At 40.8% G+C, this 20,491-nt stretch overlaps 1 protein-coding gene across 1 annotated transcript in view; it reads right to left on the minus strand.

Annotated features, from left to right (window-relative positions):
- MAP1A (microtubule associated protein 1A) overlaps window positions 1–20,491 on the minus strand; it is a 73,258-nt gene that overhangs the window by 38,893 nt on the left and 13,874 nt on the right. The gene's annotated exons all lie outside the window — the stretch shown is intronic.

A 20,491-nucleotide genomic window follows, 5' to 3' on the forward strand; every position in this document is an offset into this window, starting at 1 on the left:
TGCAACTTGTTTCATAACCAGCATCTGGCTCATTTGACCTCCAAGGCACTTGGCAGAGAAGCATGCTTCCTTATTGCTGCTCTGCTGGGTTTAAGACTACCAGTCCAACACTGGAATATACAGCTTACTCCATGGCATGCTAGTTGCCAATAGTGACCTTTTTTCATAGCAGGCACTGAAACCTCTACTGGTACCCTGCTTGCCTTACACAAGATCCCAGCTTACTTTTAGGTTCCAGACTTAATTGGAGATGTCCTGTCTGCCCTACAGCAAGTCTCCCTCTCAGTGATCTTCCAAGGGCTGTCAGGAGCAATGGAATGCTCAGGAATAAAAATATCACAGAATTTTGATGAGTTTTAAAAAAAAACACAAAAACAAAAAACCCAAAACAACACACAGCCAAACCACTAGAACCTTCTCTTCTGTAGCTTTCAGATTATATCCATCAGCACAAAATATCTGTGAACCTCAGGAAAAATTAACACACTGGAATAAAACACCTTTGATTTCTGTAAGTTTCAAACAGGTAACACCCTCTTCTTAACACCCTATTTAAAAAGACCAAAAATTAAAAAATTCTCAAGGGACAAACTATTGAAAATAATAGTTCCATGCTACGGCAGCTGCCGAACTGCTCCATTACATCTGTCACATCCCAGTCTCCTGCTTGACAGTTCCAACACACTGGCAGTAACACCAGCTACCTGATGATGCCAGCTAGTCTACTGTGATGACTGGGAACCACTCCCAGTGGGCTGGAGCCTCTGTGGTGAGCCCTGGGAGAGAACAGAGCCTTCCATATTCTGCTTTCACCCCCAAGCACAAAAGTCACTGCAGGAAGCAATTCTGTAGATCTACACCCAACCACTCACTTGACAGTCAAATCAGACTACAACTAACAGCTGGTAAGGGACACAGTTCTCTTCCAGTCACCAGAATCATCAGTACAGCATAACCTCCCAGCCACAGGAACTCAACAACTGCAGTGAAGTGATACACCTTTGGATTGTTAAATCCTGGGACAAACTATTGGAATGTTCTCTGAAAGATCTGCAGCAAGGCATACTGGCCTTCCAGTGACTCACAGGGGCAGCTGGTTCTGGTCACCAATACCAACACACACGAGTAATAGTCAACACTTTCAAGCACAATTCTCAGCTGAGATACTTAAAAGCGTTTCATCTTTGGTAAGAAAATGAGGGTTCAGTCTGAAGCCAGATTTTTTTTGGTGGAAAAAGTCTGGATTATGAAAAGGAGAACAAGCTCCTGCTGCCTTGTTTGAAAGACAGCAGAGAGCTGATATTAACTGCGTAGAGCTGACCATTTTTCTGTTTTGGTGGAAAGTGAAAGGGGTTTTTTGCAATGTATAATACATAATATGTAATGAGAATCTATGGATTTACACTTGTTTAATTCAGGAACTAATGGATAGACTTTACTGGAAACTACAAAGACCACCTAAATGTAAAAGCTCCTTTGGATAAATCCAAAGTCAGTGCTGGGATTACAGTGAAGAACAGTTCTATATATGCTGAAGAAGGAGTCATGGTTGAATGTCTACAGCCACCCATTGACACTGGGAACTTAACATTCAGTTCTGTATATACTGAGCACTACATGTGACTTCAGCAAAGTCTTGTCATCACAGAATGCATGGATTCTGGCAGTAGCCAGGACTGTGAAACAAATGATGACAGGGGTGTGGAAAAATAAAATCACTGCATAGATTGGATCAGGAATGCGTCATCTTCATCTGCAGAAAGGCTTATCTCCCTACCCCACAGTCAATCCATGGAATGGAAGAAGTTGTTTCACTTCTATGAAATGTTTGCCTCAAAGAGCAGAAGCAAGCCTTCTTGCTCATCCTAGGCTTTTTCATGCTGCTGCTTCTTGGTGCTGTTATAACTAGTTCTATTAGTTGTAAGGTAATGATCAATCATTTCAATTTTGTTTGATAATTTTAATTAAAACTGTTGGGACAGCAGTCAGAACGCAGCCCACCACACCTCCATGTGTTCCTTATTCCTGACTGCAAAGAGTGGAGAAGATGCAGAAAAGCCCATTCCATAGCGTACCTGTGCGCCCCTACTCCCTCATACAGCAAAGTTTGGCCTCTAAAACCTTCTCATGACCCTTAATACTTAAGAACTTTAGAATGGGAACATTGGGTCAGGCCGTGAACCCATCTAGCCCACAGCTAGGGAAAGAGCATAAAATACATGACAGATTGATATACCTCCAATTACACCTCTCAGCTCCTGGCAGATGCCCTCACTCACCAAAGGTTGTTTCTGCATCTTCATGCAGAAACTTCATGAGCTTCTCTATTGCTTTCTGAAGCTGTACTTCTGAACACTGTGGCAATTGTTTAGCGATGTATCACATGTAAAGATTACTTCCTCTTGTATATTTGGTTTGTAACATCTGTTTAGTGATCCCTAATTCTTAGGTTATGAGGGGAAAAAAAAGAATCATTTCCCATTAACCTTCACTACAGCATTTGTATTCCTTTATCTGTCACATTGCTCTTCCAATGCCTTTTCTGTAAGGCGAGAACTACTAGGTTTGGTTTTTTCATTTGGTTGGTTAGTTTTTAAGTCTACTCCTGTAGCGAAGCCTTTTTGATCATCCCTATCACTCTTCTGATGTTACAATATTCTTTCTGAGACAGGGAAAGAGGGAGAGGGACCAGAACTGCACAACACATTCAAGAACTGAGAGCACTATACACCAACATAAGGGCATAATGATGCTTTCTGCGGTGTTTTCTACTGTTCTAATTCCTACCATTCCATTTGCCTTTTGACTGTAGCTAAGTATTGAGATTGCTGCTGCTCTTTAGAGCCAGCCCTTGATGTAGTGACCATCAATAACCTCAAACCAGCAGCCAGCTATTTATTTCAGCATTCACAGTATACTCCAAACCATTTATGACATGGCAAATAGCACAGGCCCTGCACAGATCCAGGGCATGTTGCTTGCGACAGTGATGCTAGTAAGAACCTCCCTCATCATGAGAAAGAGCAGCATCAGGATAACACCTGCCAGTATCCATCTATTCACTGAGAACACAAGTATAATACTAATCTTAGTGGTCCCCAGGTCCTTCCAAGTCCTTTTTAAGAGTGTCCCATGTTCTAGGTTTTTCTCTCTGGTATCCTGAAGACATTTATTTTGATCCTTAATATAACAACTGTGGAACAGCATATTCAATCTAGCTTTAGATAATTTTTTAGCCACCAGTTAGCAAAAGCTTACTGATTTCCATGTTATAATAGAAGAGGAAGTCTATTGCAGCATACTCCCTGTACACTACTACCCCTGCACAAGACAGAAGTGGGCTGGCTCCACCTTGATGGCTTTTTTTTTTTTTGGCGTAAGTTTATAGGCTATATTTGCCTCCCCCCATCCCCCAAACATGAATATATTACCTTTGTTATCCGTGCTCCCAGCCTCCTCTGCTCACCATCACTTCAGACTCATTTTCTCATCCCCTGTGCACCACAACAGACAGTCTTGGAAACAGAGGAGATCATTATAACCGGCTATTGTGCTTGTCATCCCACTATAACCAGTACAACACAAGCTAGAGAGGTTTTCATGGTTGAAGCGAATAAGGAGTCAGAACTAAAGAGCAAAGTAAATGGGTGGGGATGCAGAATCACTGCAAAACAAACATGCAGTCCCCTTTTTCAGCTTAAACATGTACAAGGTGAGCAAAGGATGTTATCTAAAAGGTGTTGCTTTGCAGCAGTGCTGAGGACAAAGCAAGAGGATGTATTTGCTACTACTGCCGCATATAAACTAGGCTTCTTAATATTTGAGTTAACATCACCCACTTAAGAGTAAGAACTGCCCGGGTAGCCACCTACAGGCTGGACCTGGCCTACAGGATAATTTCATCCAGCCTACAGTTTTTCAGGTCTTTCCTAATAAACCTACAACACTGAGACACATGGCTATGTCACCCCAGAGAGAAGTACAACTGGTGCAGGAAGGATGGGAGCGGGGTTAGATAGCCTTGGTCTAGAAGTGGTCTATGTTGGAAATTGCGTTGCCATTAGTAGATTTTTCAGAGCACTTCAGGATCACAGCTCCCCACTACCACATACGAGAAGGGCATACGCACCAGGACATTTCACACAGCAACACACAACCCTGCAGCCTTTTTCTTTTCTATGCCCATTACAATGGTGACCAAATTTAGTCGCTAGCAGGGTATTTAGGACAGCAAGATCTCCTTCTCTAGTGATATTTTTATACTAATATAACATATTTTACTTTAAGCAGCAAAATAAGATTTGTAACGTCTGTCTAATCGGGACATTTACTGATATTAGCAATTGTTCCAAAACCCCTCCCTGTTAACAGTCATGCAAGTACACTTTTAAGCATGAACTAGTCTGATGTCCTTAACAGTATTAAAACTTTTTTAATATATACATTAAACAGGCCAGCTTGCTATCTTCCATCTGTGATCTTGTTTTAGAAGGAAACAATATTGTTTCAACAATATCACATCACGCTCTTATCTCTCTTTTGCCTCAAAATCTTTGTATGTCATAAAAATTCCGTGTCTTCCAATTGCTATTGAGAATTTACATCAGAAATAGCTATCACTACAAAATTCATAACTGAGAGTTGATGCATCTACTGTCTCTAATCTACCTCTCACCTTCCGTTCTTGGTTATGTGTTCAGGCCCCAGCAGCCAGGAATGCTTCTTTTTGTACTTTGCACGTGGTTTTTTTTTTTTTACAAAGAAAATTTACTTATGAGGTATGGTTTTCACAAAGCACAGTTCTTTGGCATGTATGTAATGCTTGACCAGCAAGACACTTACTCAAAGATGAAGAGGTTCTAAAAACAGCTCCTGCCTTTACCATGCACTAATTATTTAACTGGCCTAAAAAGCACAGCAGTTCTTTGAGGCAGCCCTCCTGCCTTCATGTGGTCAGGTAACAGTTGCAGATAACCTCTTCTTTTCAGCTTTTAAAGAAAACAACAAGTCATCACTTAGCAAAAAGCCTAAAAATAGCTACCAAAAGCAGAAGAAAAGGGGCACTAATAAGGAAAGCACTTACGGAGCTTCAAGCCTCTTCCAGTTCCTAAAGAGAGGGCACTGAGCTTCTAGTTTCCACTTCCTACTTTCTAAAGCCAGGAAGATCTACAGAACTATGATTGAGAACATCTCGGTTTCTTCAAACCTTCAGGGAATTGGGAGATTCACCTCACAGTTACAGGACATCACTGACCAGGCACCAGAAGCATAGAACAGGAGTATACCGAGGCTTAGGATTAAAAAAATGGGGGCTGGGGAAGCAACAAACAAAACTTTAGAACCAACAAAAAAAGAAACAAACACCAAACCCCAACAAACTACCCCACCCACCCAACAGAAAACCCACACCACAACAAAATCAAAAAACCCCAAACCCAAGAGAAACCCAGTGCTCTTACCTGTATTGAGGTAAGGCTCATTGACGTTCAATTCCAAGGACCACTTGAACATTGACATTTAAAGACAGTGTTATCCTCTGATGCAGGGACAGATTTATTTCAACTATTGAATTAGAGAAGAGAGATGGAGTTTTTCCCACTTATACTAACAAAATAAACTCTTCTCCAATTAGTCAAACAGACAACAGTCACCAAATCACTACAGTTTGAAACAAAGATCCTGTCTTTTGGCTAAGAAATTCGGTTCCTTGTCCGCAGGGCTTTGAAAAGACCCCAGCTTCCTGGCATGCTAGGTGTAGTTCCCATCTGACTAGGATATAGAATTAAATAAACTGTTAACAGCGTGAACACTTATTTCATCGCTGCATGCCTGAGTCAGTATCACACTGACGGGAATGTTCTGGATCATAAATATTAAGAAGCCACAGACTGGCTATTCCCCCGGAGCTGCGTAAATAACAAAAGTGACTTCTTAAAATGTTTTTCTGTTACTTTCAAATTTTAGGGTGCAGCCAGCATCCTGTCTCCATGCTTTTCTCTACCATGATGTTTAAAGCATTTTTATTTAAGTCAAGGCTGTGTGTCTTTTTGAAATATGAGAACCCCAAGAATTAGAGCTAAAGCATAAAACTGAATAGGGCTTATAATATGTGTTGAACCTAGGGAGGTTGTGCTTCTCTGAACAATAGCTCTGGGTTGCCCACTGTCCTTTGCTCAAATACACTTTATTTTCTTCACAGCTGTAGGCCAAAGGCTTTAATGAGAACAGAGGTGCTGATGCACAGTATACTGACTTCTGAAAAGCATTGGGACAAAGAATAACCATGGCCAGACCCAGCCATAGCCCTGATATTAATTGAGGACAGGTATTTCTCTGCACCTCTGTGTGAAAAGCATACAGTTCTCAATGCACAGGACTCTAACCTCTCCGTTAGTCTGCATCCCAGGCTTGTGAGATCTCATTACACAAGACTGCCAAAGTAATTACAAGAGAAGAGGTAGCAGGCTATCACCACAGCATGCCGTGCAGAGAAGACTGCGGAGAGGCACAAAGATTTGTTTGCATCCGTCCTCTTCAAATATATTTTTTTCTTTGACTATCCAGTCACTGACTTTCACAGGCTATCTGCTTTCAATAAACAAAGAACTGATTACTTGTTCAAGTCTTTGGCAAGTCGCTTCTAAAATCCTCTTGGCTATCCTCATTTCTGTCTAGGTACAGCAATTTTTACTTTTTTCTACAGGCTTTACTAGGATGTTTTAAAGGATATTTGGTTTTGCTAAATACTTCTGCATCTTTCTGTGCAACTATTGTATGAGTATTCCCTACTTCCTATCTCCTTTCTTATTTACAGTTATTGGTACCTTTGTATTCTGTATGGCGGCTTAAATTCTGACTAAAAATTGGTTTCCCACTTTTGTCAGGTTTCCTTATTTTTTAAATAATCCTTTCTGAAATGAAGTGACACCCTGTGAGTTGTTTGTATACTTCTACTTCAAGGAACCTTTGATCCCTTGAGTATTTTGTTCTTTCAGCTGCTTTGCAGGTCCAATAAAGTTACATATTTAGGTTTCTCTTCCTTAATTTGAGAATAATCTTTTAATCTTTCTGATACTTCAGGGCCTAAAGAGTGATTATCTGAGCTATTAAGAAATAGCTTCTCTAAACTTGCTGTGGTATTTGACAAGGTTATAGGTGGATAGCCCAAGTCATCCATTCCATTTGGTTCTTCATAGTTTTCTTCACCAAGTAAGGTTTTACTTTTGTGTTAATTGCATCCCTAATGCGGTCCAGAGAGACTGTCAGCACCTATTACCAGCCTCTTTTCCAATTCCTGCTTTAAACAAATTCATGAATGCTGTGAGTTTTCTGTGGCAACACTCTGGTCTCTCTTGTCCCAGAAAATAAGGTTTTAAAAATGGTGATCCTAATTTAACTCAGCAACTCAAAAGCTTTAGGGAAAATGACAGAAGATGACCTGTCTAGAACTCTCGGTGGAAAGGATAAAGAGGTTTATAAATCAAGGCTGCGAAACTGGAGCAAACATGAGCAGTACTGAAAGACCAGAAGGAACATGAAAAAAGGGATTGAGGCAAGTACTGGGGCACAGTAAGAACAGCAGTATGTCCCCTGCGTGTGTGCAGCATGACTCCTTAGCACCCAGAAGGGTGGCATAACGCAGCAGAGAGGAAGGAGGGAATAGGATCAAATCCTAGTTATTTCTTAGTGACACTGGGATCAAACCCTAGTGTTTTCCTAACAACACTGAGTTCAAGGAAAAACTTCTCCCAAGCCGTTTCCAATAAGCAGCATATGTCTACCTGAAAAAAAACCCATGCCTTCTACACAGTGTTCGGGTTGGCTGTACTTCCTCAGCCGCCTTCGCCAGCATTAGTACCTGATGAGCACCCACAGGACTGCTCGAGCCAGAGGCACAGCAAAGCTTTCCACATGTCCCAACAGACATACAGAATGAAGGAGAAGGTACAAGCCAGGTCTATCACTTAAAGAAAGAAATGTAACCAAGGCAATATGAGAGAAGCTGCAAGAGCCAAACTATGCTGCAAGATTCCTCTTCCTGCAGAGGGTATCTTTTTCTTCCAGACATGTTCAGCTGCCTTAGATCACTTACTTTCTCTGAATCAGCCAGTAATCTCTTGTAAAAGGAACCAGCTGACCTGAGATGGGTCAGATTCCTGGGAACTTGCTGTTTTAACACTGTCTCCAAGGCCTGAACAGAGACAAAAAGGCTGCGAACGTCCTTATAAAGGAGGGCGTTAGTCCAGAGGCAGCGATTCACCAGATGCCCTGTTGGTTATCCAGCTAACAGATGCCATGTTGCTTTACAGAGAGGAGACCTGTAGGACAGTTCTGACAAAAATCACGACAGGATCTTAGGAGACAGGCAGCTAGCATCAGTGGCAACTGTGAAGATGATGCAAGCGGAAGGCAGGGAGTACACCTGGCAGACAAACCAAAAGGAAAGCTGGGGAAAGGGTAGAGCAGGATTTAGAATTGGCAGTGGCACAGGTAAAACTTCCAAGAAAAAATACATTTGGAAAAGCTGGCAATACTCTGAGTATACCACCATGTTTATGTGACGCTGTGTCAAAGACTGTAGAGGGCTTGCTTAAACAAAAAAGGTACAGTTTTTATTAACCCATACCACTCTTGCTTCATTTTTCTCCTCATTGTGATATCTAGAATTGGAGACAGAGAAGTTGAAATGCAGGCATTTTTCTGAAAGCGATGCAAACCAGCTCTGCTACATTCCTTGAAGCAGAACCCACAACCTGTCAGGCTCACACAGATTTAGCTGGTGTTGCACGGAGTCTTCTCTTACAATGAATCCAAGGCTGCTTATAAGGCCTACTAGTCAAGAAACAAAAAAAAGATGCGAAATAAGCAAATGGTTTTTAGACATCAATCAAATAGGGCGTCCATTTTAGGCACTATTCCCTCCTGGGTTTATGCCCTCCTGTAGGATGAGGTCAGCACTGCAGCACAGGCTTTCTTTCAAGATATAGCTCAGATGAAACCGGAGATGAAAAACAAATGGAGGTGAGGGGAAAAAATTTTTAAAAAATAATAAAAAAAAAATCAATAACCACTTTGAATTATTCATCTCCATGAAATAGGAATAAAACCGCACGCAAATTCCATCTTTAGAAAAGTGATCCCAGGAGAATTGTCTTTACAGGAGTCAAACTGTCTACTGCAGAATTTCCTGCAGAGTCATTAGCACTCAATAATTTTCAGAGGCAAAGTGGTACGATTAGGTCAAGCCCAGACCATTCACCTCCCTGAAGGCAAGTAACATTGTGAATAGCCATAACCAATTTCCACAATAGCTACTGTCAGAGCAAAGGCAGACAAAATCCAGAACAGGCCTCAGTTTACAAAAACATTAAAACTACTGAGAGCAGGTCATCTAAAAGAAAAATATGGCCTTGTCCTATTGTGTTGTTCAGAGATTTTTTTCCTGTCTTTTTTTTTTAACCAAGAGAAATTTAAGTTTCATCCAGGTTGTCTGTCCTAGAAAGTTCTACAAATAAAGACCAATATCAGCGGGGGTGGGGGGGACGGGACGACACAACAAACCACTGTTTTAACTGGATTCAAAATGCATTCCATCAAATCAATTTCAGAAAGGACTGAGAAATCAAAATCATTGATCTATTCACAAGCTAATACCTCAAGGACAGACCAGCGTAGACTTAATATTTATTTTAAAAAGAAAACACACAGGAAAGCACCCACATCTACCAGGACACAAAGTACTAAAGAAATCAAAGCACAAAATATGCTTCTTTTACCCTGTATCATGAAAAGAGGTCCTGGAACCCTTCCCCAACGTTCTCATCACTATTTTCCTCTTCTATCAAATTAAAGGGTTAATCTTCTCTCAAGGTCCATTCAAACAGATCCTAACACCTTGAATCTTTATATATGAAAGATAGAACAGAACTGGTTCAGCACAATGCACTACCTCCACTCTCCTTGAAGGATTCAAAAGACAAACAGGGTTCCAGGGCAAACCCACTCACTCTTTACTCTTGGCCTCCATATACACTTCAAGAATTTGAATTCCATGAAGTGCCAACAACATTTAACCACAATGTCTTGTTTTAGAAGCAAGAGTAATAATTTAGTAGGGCAAATTCTAACTTCAGAAAATCTACCAGTGAATTCATGACTCTGGTGGTTTGAACTCTAGGAGCTTTGACCTAAGAAATTCGCAAAACTGGAAAGTCAGTTGTCTGTGGAGATAAAATGCAGAAGGCAAAGGAAAAACCTCACCAAGCATTATTTTTGCCTATGTTTTGTATATGGATCACTTCTGAGTAGAAAATAACTATATCAGTTTATTTCTAGTGAAATAATTATATCAACGCAATCTGGTTTGTGAAGACTTATTCTCAACTAAGTATGCCTGCATCAGGGTTTCCACCACTAGCGTTGTACTGACAGTTTTGCTAGTAGGCTTCCCATACACACCACTCCAAAGCGATGCCTAAAGAAAGGAGAGGGGTGGAGCACAAGAGCTACCTGTATTGGCTAGGTTTTCCATTGTAGCAGTGTCTTACTGCCTCTCTGTGGCAAAAGAGCCCCACACATAACACCTATGGTAGTTAGCTCATTCTCTGCCGTTTCCCCACAAGACAGCAGGAATCTCTGGTTGTGCTGAACATTTTGCTTTCATGAACATGTATGCCTATAGTACTCCATTTAGAGACAGCAGGTCAAAGAATCACTTGCATACAAAACAAGAAGTGAGCTTGTTATGACCACTGGACCATGTAGGAATTTTTATATTCCCAAATTTAGCCTCCAAAAACCACATCTGCATGTGCCATTTTCATGCATGCACCACAGTCCTGCTCCCCATGAAGCTTTTTATTACAAGCTATACCCTGCAATTTTAGGAGCCATCCTATCCCTGAACTCAAGTAATTGACCATCCTGAAGCAAAAATCAAGATCTGGACTATGACCGATGGTTCTATGGGGAAGTCCGTTCAGGCAGCCAAGGACAGGTCTGATGCATTTGTATCGTCATGCAGAAAGAAAGCACACAATTCCACATTCTGGAAGACTTGGGAAGGTTAAAATGTTTTAAATGATGGACAGCTGATGAGCAGATATTTGTTCAAGACATTTCTAGGGGAATCTCATATAACCATTGTTATCAAGGAATCGATTACCTGCAAGAAAATAAACTGTTAACTGAAATTAATGATTGGTACCAAAATCATTGACCTGATTTGTCTATTGGACTAGATGTATTACTGCCAAGAGCAAGAAATTTACACCATATTTGTGCAATGCTGATTATATTTTAGAAAACAGGTGTTTAGAAAACACCGTGAGTTCAGAACAGCTCAGCTCAGCGTGGAGAGCTAGCTGTGGATGTATTGCAGGCTATTAATTTAGAATAATAGAGGGATCAATAACGTGGTCATTACAGAGACCACTCAGTTTTTTGCTGGGTCTTTTTTTTTTGGGAGGTGGGGGGAGTGTTGTCTAGGGTTTTAATTTTTGATAGGCAGATTCTAAGACTCAAAAATTGAAAAGGTCCTAACAGTTACAAGTGTTGTTTGAAGTCAAACCACCCCACATTAGTCTGATTTACACAACAGAATGCATTATGATGTGAAGAGAGAAAACAGCTGCAGGTAGTATGATTTCTTCCAGAGGAGAACTCGGACCTAGTAGATACAGGCAGAATGCAATATAATGGCTGGAAACCACAACAAACAAATTCAGCCTAGAAGTGAGGCAGTCTTAGCCACAGGTAATTAACCACTGAAACTAATTACCCATGGTTTATAGCAGACTGCTTGCAACCTGATGCATCCAAATAAACAACGCCTCGCCTTAAAAAGTCTGTTTAACACACAAATTGTAACACCCACCAAAACCCAAATACAAACAATTGGTAAAACATTTGTTTTGTTTAAAATAAAAATAGGAGACCATCTTCAGGCAATGAATTTATTTTCTTTGCCATGCTCTTAGTTTTCCAAAGCTTGAACTCAGCAATTGACTAATTTGTTCTGTTATTGCTTCATACAGGCTAATGGAATAAAGCAAAAAGTAAAAAAGTTACAGATGGAATAGGGTTCTGGTGTGGATCCTCTGCAGTAACACATTCGCCCTAGCAAGAAATCAGAAAAAGCTTGATTGCTTTTGCAGACACTCCCCTAAAGCTTTGAAATCAAGCAGCAAGGCATTCTATTACACAGAATAGAGTGAAAACAAGTTGGTACTTCAAAAGATGCCTCTAGACACAAGCCCTTAATGATGCCTGTTAACTCCACCTCAGAATTCATTATTCGCTAGCACAAAGACTATTATAACTTCTCAGTATGAAAGAGGAAGCATGCCATCTCAGATTCGCCAGGAAAGAAGCAACAGCAGATCAGGAAAGGAAACCAGTGCCTCCAATTTGCAATTAAGTTCTTACAAAGGGAAGAAAAAGGCCTATGTTCTAGCAATGCCATGGTTAATAGGGCAAGATGAAATCTTGGAACAGAGCCAGTCAGACTGAGGGACATCTGTTTTCTAAGGAGGTAGGAATTATGGCATTAAAACTACAATAGCACATGACAACAATTAATCTCATGGCAAAATAGGATTAACAGGCTCCTTCCACACTGCTTTTCACTCTTCTGAATCTGCACCTAGTGGAAGAATTTATTTCCTGAAATAGCATCTAAGATCCTAGATGAGATTGCTTCAGGAGAATTGTTCAGCTCCTTTGCCCAAGCTGGATGCAGCAGAGCAGCGTTACCTCCCTCAGGCTGAGGGCCTGCCACCATCTCGGTGGTGCACGTGCACCCTTTTGCACCAACATGGGAAGCTGATGACAGAGCCTGCTTCTCTTGCATCTAGCACATTAATGCCACAAGTTGCTCTACTCCAAGCTGGAGCAGGGAGCTAGCACACACTTGCTGGCCGTAAATGGCGTTCCACCTCATGAAGCCACCTAGGAAGTACTGCAGAAACTGACGGCCAAACGGTCACACACAGTAACAGCTCAGCTAGCTCACCCCAGGGTCCTCAGCCCCAGAAAGAGGCTAGCACTGAACACCCAAAACCACTTACCTCCAACTGTTTAAGTGCAACACTCAGGCAAGCAGAATTTGAGAGCAGCTGGTCAGAGTCCCTCCTCAAACCCACACCAATACGAGGGGTGCTTTAAAAGCAAAGGAAGAGAGTTGGAGAACTGCGTTCATAGCACAGTAGAGGGAAACAGACAAAGAAGTCTGCCAGAAAATTATATACAGCTGATGAAACTGTCACATGTTAAAGATTATTTTCCTACTTAATCCTCCTTCCACTTTGCTCGTCTTGTTTGTCTTAGCAAGGTCCAATTGACAAGGATTGGAAAAGCCTACTCTAAGCCACTGAACCCAGGGACAGTAGAGGAGAAAAGCGTACAGAGCCGCAGTGAAATAACGATACACTGATAATATATTAACAAGGCTTTTGTTACCAATCCCTAGATATGACTGATGCTAGAATCCCAGCAGCTTTCATAAAAAAGTCACCTGAAGCTTATATTAGCTTGTAATGCATATTTCTAGTTTCCAAAAGTAGTGTGCATATTAGACCTAGTCTTATTTAGGAGGTTACTGTCATTGCAGCTGCTGTGCTCACAATGCACATGGCCACGAAGAGAATGCTGCCTTTGTCAAGTTAAAGCAGTGTCACTGCAACACTAAAAAACAAGAAAACAAAAACCAAAACCACGAACACCAACCCTTCCCCCCCCCAGTTAGTCTCTGTGCAACTACCGTGATGGACAACACAAAATACGTGTCAGAGCACTGATTGAAGAACTGTTCTGCATCATACAGATACTCCATAAACTGTTATCCAGTGACTGAAAGCTGCTAATTTTATAAGATGGAGAAAATGGTGTCTTCAACGGCCTTTGTTGTTTTTCTGCTGGAATTGAGTGGAAGCACATGCCCCTTCTTTCTTTTTTTTTTGGTCCTTAACTGGCTTACTCAGAGCTATTGAGCACTTCGTTTGTTGTTTTTTTTTTTAAAAAAAGATAAACAGCTTACCAAAAAAGTAGAGATAAGAGAATAAGGCCAGACAGTCAATGAAAGAAGAGAAAATTATATTTTAGGCAAAAAATAGAAAGAATTAAAATGGGTTATATACTAAAAGATGGCAGGTGTCCGCTAAGGAAAAAAAAAAAAAAATCTTACATAAGGTGCTAAAAACAGTGCCTGCAACCCTTGAAAGGCCTGAGTTGTCAGAACAATGGAACTGGGTGTTCACCAAGGTCATAAAAGACGCTGCTCTGCATACTCAAATGTTGAGTCCTAACAGCCACTTCAGCTTTCCAGCAAGAGGCCCCAGCTTCCAGAACCTGGGCCAGTAGTCCACCAATCTCAGCCAAATTTTATGGAAGCCAGACAGATTCCAGAGGATGCTGAAGTCTGGAGCAGAGGTAGGAGGGTTTATTTTGTGGTGATGATACTCATGAACAACAGCCGAATATGAGAACTGGAAATCTTATATTTATTTTGAAGTACTACAAGAAGTCATATAAACCACCACACCATGAACAGGGCCACGGTTATAGACAGACAGCAACACAGAGTATTCATTAAAATAGGGAATCCAGTATTTTGCTAAAGGCCTTACGTGATGGACCTTGTTCAGAGGTGATGTGCTTTTTCCAGTCTTCAGAAGTACAGCTTCACGAACTCTATTACCTTTATGAGGGTAAAAGATGATCTAGGATAGCACTGTATGCTGTTGCTGCTTAGGAAGATAGCACAAAGTATTCTATCGATTCAGGTTTAGCTTAGGTAATCAAAATGATTAAGAGGTTTGAACAGTGGCATTATCATAAGAGTCTTAAAAGTCCAGAACTCTTCAATTTAGAAAGGAGCTTATTACTTTAAAAATAAATAAATAAAAGTCAAAGCTAGTAGATCAAGTCATTTTTCACCAAACCCTAAAATGTTAGAAGCTAGGGAGCACTCAGTAAAGCTATATCAACTTAAAACAGAAGAGGAATTTCTTCTTTAGATAGCAGTCAGTGATTTTCAGGAACTTGCTGCTACACGTGTCTGTGGAGGCAGAATTTGTAGATTCAAGAGGGATTAAACAATCTTTAGTAAAAGGAGTTGCTCATGGTATGCCCTTTAATATCCCTCACCCAAGCATTATGCATAGTGAGGGACCTATGAGGGGGGAAAAAAGGCAATCAAAAGCAGTTAGGGTCACGGGCTTCCCTGAATTGCATTTCTTGTTGCTATTTCTGCATGGACTATTGGGCTAGATAAACCATGGACCTGATTCAGTAAGGCTTTTCCTTTGATGTTACTTACTTTTAAAAAGCTCAACAGAATTTTTCACCTTACTATTCAATAGAGGAGGTTAACAGAACCAGAGCATCTATGAAAAATTGTTTCTTTCATAGGAATGATGCTTCACATGGATAGATCCTGTACAGTTTTACTGAAGCCTCAGTAGTTTCAATGTATAACAAATATGCACAGAAATGTCAGTTGCAGAGGGTCGGTTTAACACTTAGATGAATTTTGCAATGAGAAGCACCATTTGCTCTTTCAGTCAGTAATCAACATTTGGACAGAACAGCATAAGAGCAAGAAGCTGATGTTAAATTAACCTCTGCTTAGCTGAAGTGCAAAATAGCTTATTGGAGCTCTGGCTTTTTATCTTCACCAAAGTAGCCTGTTGGGTATCACACTGAGAACCCTAATGTGTACCTTATAAACAAAGGAACATTTTGAAATACTCAAAAGGAAAACAAAAATTAATCTTTGGTAACCTCCTAGTCTGGCCCAGCAAAGAAGGTTTGGTATGCTGGCTTCAAGTGCATAAAATGCAGCCTAATATTATTGTCAGAGAGCTCTGAGGATGTGTAGTTTCCAGAGGAGCTCTCTTAGCACTAAACACATCCATTAAAGATGATAAAAGCAGCATTTTGAAATAAAGTTTTGTATATGATTTACAAGTTTTTACTTTTGTTCTATCTCTTGTTTTAAAATTCAGCTCTGCAGGTCAAATAGAGCCAGAAATAGTCAGTAAATATTTCTGTTCTGTATTTTGAAGAAATTAATAATATATTTTAGAGACAATGAAATTATTTCTACTTTAACAGTAATGGAGGTGGTAGACTGCAGCAATCAGACTAAGACTATACAAACAGATAACTTCTGTACAAGATCTAAGAGACTGACTAAGAAGCTCTCAGCTTCCAGTATGAACTCCAGTGCTCTGGCATTTAAGTCCTAGAAGACTGGAAAACCTATCAGCAGTAAAGATTCAAACAGAATACAGAATGAATGCAATCAGCATGATGTTACAGAAAATATGTCCTTACTTTTTAATAAAACCAAATAAGCTCATCAAAAACCTTAAAGGCTGTACGGATGTAGTGCAATTGTTATTTCATAATGCGTGCCATCAAGGCTACACCAGGATTTGTGCTGTTCATAAACAACCTGAAAAAGGAAGAAAGCAGTCTGGTGGCAAAGCTTATGAATAATACCAAGTTAATAGCATGGCTGAGGATGAACTACTGAGGGGTATTTCATAACGCTGAGTTTCATCTGCCATTTCATTTATCAGTATAAATCACCCACGAAGTGACACTAACTATTGCTAACTAGAGCCAACTATTACCACTGGGAAGAGATCTTGAGGTTACAATAGCCTTAGTTCTGTTCAGGAATTGCCTCACTGCTCAGCAGCGGAAAGTGAATAGATACATTAGAAATCAGGAAAATAAAAAAATAATCTTGTGATAACTGTGTAAATACACAACTCTACTCCACTTTGAACACTACACACTCCTGATCCCATGTCGTGTTTTAGCGGCAGCTCAGCCCCACACAGTCGCTCGCTCACTCCCCCACCGGTGGATGGGGGAGGGAATCAGAAGGGTAACGCTCGTGGGTTGGGATAAGAACGGTTTAATAATTAAAATTAAAAGAAACAACAACAGAAATGCAATGTAGAGGAGAACAACGAGAGGCGCAAAGCCCTGGGGGAGGGGAACGAACCGCCGAAACAAACCGCACGCGCCGCACCCGCCCGCCGACCCGGCGCCGCAACCTGCCCCCCCCCCCCCCCCCCCCCCCAATATACTGGTCATGGAGTCACGTGGTATGGAATGAACCTGCCATTGGCCAGTCGGGGTCAGCCGCCCCCACCGTGGCCCCGCCGCTCCCAGCCCCCCCCCCCGCGGCAGAGCGCGGGAAGGCGGAAAGGCAGCCGCCCGCCACGGTGAGGAGATTTAGCCCCTTCTCAGCCAAAACCAGCACATGCCAGCATCTCAAAGAGGTAGATCTGGAAGGCTATTAATAAGATGAAAGGTGTGGAATAGCTTCCTTGTAAGTAACCATTAGGTAAACCAGGCCTCTTCAATCTGGAGAAATAACAAGAAGGCAAATATGCTGAACCTATTACACAACTAGATTGGACAGGAATTGTCCAGTGTAGGAAGGTATATCAAAATGAGACCAGACACAAATGCAAATCCAGAGAAATATGAGGTTGCAGGTTTCTTCCTGCAACAAGTCACTGAACCGTTCTATTCCTTACCAGATTTTTTTACTTCTGGTAGGGAAAAGACTGAAAAACTTTGTGAAGTTGAAAAGTGCTGAGTGTTATTAAACACATAGAAAACATACCTCACCATGAGCTGGAAAGAGTTATGACCTAGGATAGTACAAGGAGGAAATATTTTATGCGCTTATCTTACACTCTTGCCCAAGCATCCATTTTTTGTCACTGTGCTGGGTGTACCTTTGGCTTGAACCCATACAACTACCTACCCTAACATACAGCATTCTTACAGAACGCATATTCTTACAAAGTGCACAAGTAACTGATGAAAGTATGTTTAACTGGTAGATCCTGGTGGTGCTTGCAAGTCCCTCAGAGATAGTGTTCACCAGTTATCTGGGAGAAAAATCTAAAGCTTTTTGTGACAGAATTCAGCTGAAGAGAGCTGCAGCCACACGTAGCAACAAGAAACATAGGCTGGCTGCAGTTCCAGCATGGGAAACTGTATTTTGGGAGATTGCAGTTCGCAGGATCTTTGAGGTCATGCTCAGTGTGGTTACGATGAGAGCAAATAGAGCCCTCAAGCACATAAGGAAGAAGCACACAAGCTCACAAGTGCCTGCTTTTATACTTCTCTGGTCAGAAGTACATTGGCAGACAAAGGTGCAGGAAAGTTAATTGCTCGAGGACTAGAAATCACATCTAGAATTCCAAAGAATCAGTATTGCATCTGTGGAAAAAACCAATGTTAACCACTGACTTTTTTACTACCTAAAAATTTAGGACATAGTAATCATTTTACTAACAGTCAAGAGCTGAAGAAAATCCATCACTGGATGATCTATGTTACAGAAGTCCCTCTAGCAAGAGGCCACAGCTGTGGGGAACATACACTTTCACTGTAATATAATTTTCACAAGCAATTGGTCTTTTGCCTCTTGTCTAAAACAGCTTTTGCTTGAACACACAAACTTGTCATAAGTATTATCTGGGAGCTATAATTTGAATAAACAGGACAGGTAGTTTTTTGTTGTTGTTTTTTTTTTTTTTTACTGTCATGCACTTGAGATTGATCACTGAAAACTTGAAAACTAACTAAGCAGTGTAGTGGAAAAAAAAATATGGCACAAGCTGACACTCAAAGCCATTCCAGGTTCCATGAAGGTGAGTCACTTGTACAAGTAAAAACATTAACCTATGAGATATTTGTTAATGTAAAAGGAGGATCAAATGCAGACTTTGAGACTAAGATGTGCATAGTGGACACTTAACACAACCTGATTTGTGCCACTAGTAAAACTCCTTGTTCTTTAACTGTTGTAAATGTGAATTCATAGAAGCACAGAACAGCCCAGGTTGGAAGGGACCTCAGAAGATTATCTGGTCCAACTTTTCATGGGAAAAGAAACATAGATGATATTATCTAGCACTCTGTCCAATCACATGTTGAAAATCCCGAGTGATGGGGACTCTACCATGTCCCTGGGGAGGTTGTTCCTATAACCAATTGTTCTCATGGTAAAAAATTCTTTCTGATCTTGAGTTGAAATCTCTCACAATACTACTTGCACTCATTGTGAAGAAAAAGCCTCCACCCTCTTTGTAGCTGCCCATAGGTTCTAGAGAGGCAGTAAAACTAGATTCTTCTTCTCCTAGCTTGAGTTAATAGCATTCTAGGAGTATTCATCCAAAAAGAGAGCTGCCTTCAGGAACTATAATGCAACTTTGCTACATCCTCAGTGGGCTGTGGCAGATATATCTGTATCCTCAGTTGTCATTAAATATAAAACAAAGGCATGAGTAGCATGTGAAATGTGTATTAGGTCAAATATGAAAGGCTTCAGAGCCTGAAGACCATGTGCCCGCAAGGCAGCTAGTTATTACACTGTTACACAAACCCTGCTGGCTTTAAGTTTCAAAAAAACATGCAAGCTAGTACTTGAAAGGGTTTAGTATTTCTGATAATCCTTTTATATAGGAAAAAAAGTATCTCAATGTTTCATTTGTTCCAATAAATTCAACCTGAATGTTTTTCCTAATTACCTGATTTTCAATTATGTCATTAGTTATTTATTAAATGTTTTCTGAAGACTAACATAAAGTACAGTTTGAGAGGAAAGATCACTGGGATGGCTGTTGAGCCATTTGAAATACCCTAGTTGGGCTGAAAGCAGATGCTAATATTTGTGTAGAGAGGACTGTTTTCAGAAAAAGAAGCTGTTTTCTCTGAACATCAGAACCAAGAGGTATCAGAAAGCATACTTCCCTTGTGCTGAGAAATTATTATCTTGAGCATTTCACCTTGCACCATGTCAGTCTTCACCAGAAACAGACAGTCCCTCTCAGCTGTAAAGAACTATTAACATCCAGCACAAGGAGACACTGTGCATGACCTTAAACTACTATGGCAGGCAGTGGCAACCGTGCAAAAATGCACATGGGACTACCCTCACCATATAAAAGCACACAAGCCTTCAGTATTTGTTGAACCACTTAAGGTGACTTCTGTTCATTTTTCTCACCACATCACCCTCTCTTTCCTTCGGACCATTTACTAGCTTCCAGATTCCCCGTAACACCTATGAATTTCGTCATGCAATGTCTTCCATAAGTGTTCCTACCTTCTTCTATTCTGATGCTGCCATCTAGGACTACCTCTTCTCCGTTTGGGCAGGTCATTGTCACATCCATGCTTGGTTTGTTGCTGTCCCTACCATCCATACCCTGTAAACTATGCTGTGAGATTACTGCTACAGCAAGAGTAATGTTGTTTGCGATACTCAGAAAAGAGCCAGCAAGTTGGTGTAGAAAAAAAAAAAGAAACTCAAAACCCACAAAAAACAAAAAACCAACAACAAATGAACTTTCATAAGGTGCAGTAGGTATCACTTGTAAGACCACCTCACCATTACCAGCTCTGTCCTCAGCTTTTCTCCTCTCATTTGGACCACATTTGAGACTCATTTGTT

This window comes from Phalacrocorax aristotelis, chromosome 7, assembly GCF_949628215.1.
Source record: "Phalacrocorax aristotelis chromosome 7, bGulAri2.1, whole genome shotgun sequence".
Lineage (NCBI taxonomy): Eukaryota > Metazoa > Chordata > Aves > Suliformes > Phalacrocoracidae > Phalacrocorax > Phalacrocorax aristotelis.